A 4,208-nucleotide genomic window follows, 5' to 3' on the forward strand; every position below is an offset into this window, starting at 1 on the left:
TTATATATATATATATATATATATATATATATATATGGAAAACGTATTATCGATTTCAGCAACCTATCATTTCACTAATTAATTTTCTAAATTAGCCATCGCATCTCTCACCATCGTCTCTCGATCGTCTCGTACAGATCGTAATTCTCGAGCGGTAATCTACGAAAAGCGACTGATCTTTCGCCGCACTCATTATAGGTGTCGATTAAAAGCGTTCCTCCTTGTTCGCTCGCGAGGATAGATGGAGAATGAGATATGAAATTCAGAAATTCCACCCGCTTCACACGTGGACTCTCTGTCCGGGAAACCTGTTTCTCCACCTTGCACGAGCGCGAGCGGCGTGACTGACACGTGGTCGCGCAGTTCTCAGTGTTCGCTCGAGATCTCTTTCCGATTACGGCTGCTCGTCCGTCACCTTGGACCGGCTCTCACGATCTTTATAATGCAGAAGATTACGGCCGCCAGCACTTCCTGCTTTTCGAAAAAGAAGGAAAAGGATGAGAGAGAAAAAAAAGAGACTTCGATAATGCACGGTTCGCGTCTCGGGCGAAACGTGGAATTTTGCTCGTGCCTATCGTGCACTGTTTATGCATTTTACCAACTAACCGACGATTTTGGGAAGGCGGGATCGAGGGCTTTATGCAAATAAACGAAATGGCATATTGCAGAAATTCGGCAATAAGCGCTATATAATTTTCATATATGATCGGCAATCAATTGAACGACGTACTTAACTGCTTACCTCATTAAGCAATTACGGTGTGCTGTAAAATTACGCCCCTTAAATTGCATGAAAACTCTTGCAGAGATAGTCTGACCAAAGAATTTAATATAAGAATTTTGAAGTATGTATTTTAATTATGAAGTATGCTCAAGCTGATTGTTAAACTCTCAAAACTTTTTGTAATATTGTTTATCAGTTTGATCGTCTAACATAATTATTTTGATAGTCCAACAAAATAATTTTCAGTGTACTTAATATTAGCCCAACTAAATTTTTAGACACTTCTGTAAAACCGCTCTTTTTGTGTATCAATATGTTTTTATAGTTGAGTGAGGTAAATGAATATTAAGTATGTTTTCAATGATCATTAGGAAGTTTAATCTGCCACGTTATAAGCTAAGATAATAAAAATTCTTTCCGTTTTATATATATATATATATATATATAAATTATTTTTATATATATATATATATCAGTTTAGACTCAGTGATCCTGATCAGTATTATAACAGAGAGCATGATAATCGATTTTAATTTTTGAAACAGTTTTATTTAGTATTTTGTTCGTATTACATATTTCATTTAAGTGAAGACAAAGATACATACATAGATAGACTACATATTTTGTATCAATTCAAGATTGTATTCGACAATATGCTTATGCTTTCTTTCCTTCTAAATAATTAAGTTATTTGTGTCTATATAAAAATCTAAATTATAAATATTTTGTTATTAAAAGTATCAAATATAAATAAAAAAATTGTGTTACATTAATTAAGAGCTATTTCTTTGTACGTAAAATTTACATACAATTAATAGCAATACTGTATGTATACTCAGTAACAATAATGTTCTAGGATTAATTAGGAACGTCTTCTAACATCTATTAATCAGAGAATTCTACAATCTTTTATTATTAATAAAAATTTCTACATGGAGCAATAAATTTGTTCGGATTCTTTGTCGAACTGTTTTTAGGATCACTAAAAAGTCTTCATGTAAATCATCTATCTCTTTCTACAGGTTTGTTAAAAGTTACATAAGACTTGAAAACTGTTTGCGCAAACATATCCGAGGGCGTGTCAGTCACGGATAACGACAGGTGAAGCAAATATTTATCGAATCCTTAGTTGAACACCTTGAAGAAATTCAAAATTCGGTAGATTCTCACGATCTTGTAACTTTATATTTTCATAGCTCGATATCTAAATCCCTAGCCGATCACGTTTTAGCATGCTTCATAATTATTTTAATCTAACAAAATTATTTTTAGATTTGTATCTAATTAAATTTTTAGATATTTTAGCAAAATCATTCTTTTTATATAGTATTCTACGATTAAAAGCATATTTTGATGTATTTGTAGATTGTAGAATTTAATCTTAAATTAAATTAAATTCTTATATTAAATTCTTTGGTCAAGCTATCGCAAGAGTTTTCAAACAATTTAAGGGGCGTAATTTTACAGCGCACCCTAAATGCATGGTGACTCTTACTCCTGGATCAGATGATCGAAGTGGGGTCGTCGGAGAAGCGCGGCTCTGTCTCTGTGGGATTCTTCCCATGGATTACAATGAGAGAGACATAAGCCAGATCCTGAATATCTCCTTGGGTCTTCTCGAGGATCTTGGTTCTGTGACGACCGCCAGACTGGAACGGTCTCGCTTTGGTAGTGAGAGTCGAACGCAAATAAAGTGCCACGAGCCCGTACATCGCCGAGCGCTCCCTCGACTGAATCGATCCGCGTTTTTGTGATCTCAGTACCGTGATTTGTTCCAGGAACGAGCGATGGATCGATCGATCGACACGGGCGAACGACCGCATTCGCGCTTTTTCTGAATCAGACAGGGAGAAATTTTTAATTATTCGTTTTTTCGTTCGCGGAACAGTACATTCGTTCCTCTTCGATTTTTCTTTCTTTCTCCTTGTGCACGTAAATTCACGGCTTGCGCTTGCGCGCGTGCATGACGCAAAACGTTGTGCAAACCGAATAAAAAAAAATCCGCTAATTAAGAACGAATGGTCCGCGACCGATAGCTGGCAATCGCGATCGAAAGACAGCTTCGTCACGCACTTCGTCCTTTCGCGATCGGGACTTTTTGCCCGGCACAAAAATGCCTTTAACACGGCCAAATGCCTTCACCCTGCAATTATTTACATATACAGACGTACACTTATCGGGGCGGTCATTCCGGTGCGCCCGGACCTCCGAACGGATCCGAAACCGTTCGTCACGCGCGCAAAGAAAAAAAAAGGGAAAAAAACGAGGGTAAGGACGGAAAAGAGGCAAGGAGGAAGGGACTCGAATCTGATCGTTACAACTGGAGGAGCGTGGGAAGGCAGAAGTCGCGAATCCTTGTAAGGAACCGTTGTATTTCCTGAAGGAGGTCCTGCGTGCACCTGACGCCCTCTCTTCGCCTGGCCCGTGAGAAAGATCGTCAGAGCCCGGCTCTTATCCTTCTCCCTTCTTTGTCGTCCTCGTGTAACGGCCACGCGAGCAGCACGCTTTCAGCACGTTTCAACGATGTTCGACGACGATGGCGGTGATGACGACGACGTGGGAAGAATCTCGTGCCGATCCACCTATCTCCTTTTCTTTGCCGCGACGACATATCTTCTTGAGACATAGCGAATTTCGATGTAATCGCAAACGACAACGGTCGTTGTAACATTCTCTTACACACTTTACCGGAAAGACTGCCGAAAGCGTTAGCTAAAATGCATAACAGATAGCTCGTATTTTGGTGCCGTGTGGGTGGCTTAGAGATCCTCAAGAGCTTAGACACAGTCTTAAATATGGTAGACTAAACGCTTAAGATAGAATGAGATAAGTGTATCCATGAATCTCTTCTATCTTTTTCATTTTATCTTAATTCTCTGTCGGCCAAGTGGAATTTTAAAGGTACAGTCGATATTTTAATTTTAGTAGATAAATGTAAATCTAAAAAAATAAATAAAATACAATTCAGGTTCTATGATAGCTTTTTAACAAATATGAAAGAATTTTTTCTAGATTTTTATACAGTTCGGAACGATATAAAAATTTGAATCTTCTATTGAAGTTTGAAGATTCAGATTACAGACAAAGAGTAAAAATTTCATATTGATGACAAACAATTAAGCCAGGCACAATAGAAAAACTAAGCAGTAAGTAAATCAACATTTGTAATTTACCATTGTTTATGTCATTGTTTTACTTCTACTGTAATTAGACGATTTGGGCCACCGCACACACTTTCCGTAACCGTAAATTATAAGATGTATAAGAATTAGAAGAGAACGAAAGTTTAAAAAGAATGACCTTACATTTTTACAATTGTTGACTGTGATTGACTAATGCTTACAGTATGTCTTATGATTACTGTATAGAAAGTGTGGATGTGAGTGTGTGTGTGTGTGTGTGTGTGTGTGTGTGTGTGTGTGTGTGTGTGTGTGTGTGTGTGTGTGTGTGGTCGTACCTCCTACCTACTATTATTGTTACGTTT

This window comes from Atta cephalotes (genome assembly GCF_000143395.1).
Source record: "Atta cephalotes unplaced genomic scaffold scaffold00049, whole genome shotgun sequence".
Classification (NCBI taxonomy): domain Eukaryota; kingdom Metazoa; phylum Arthropoda; class Insecta; order Hymenoptera; family Formicidae; genus Atta; species Atta cephalotes.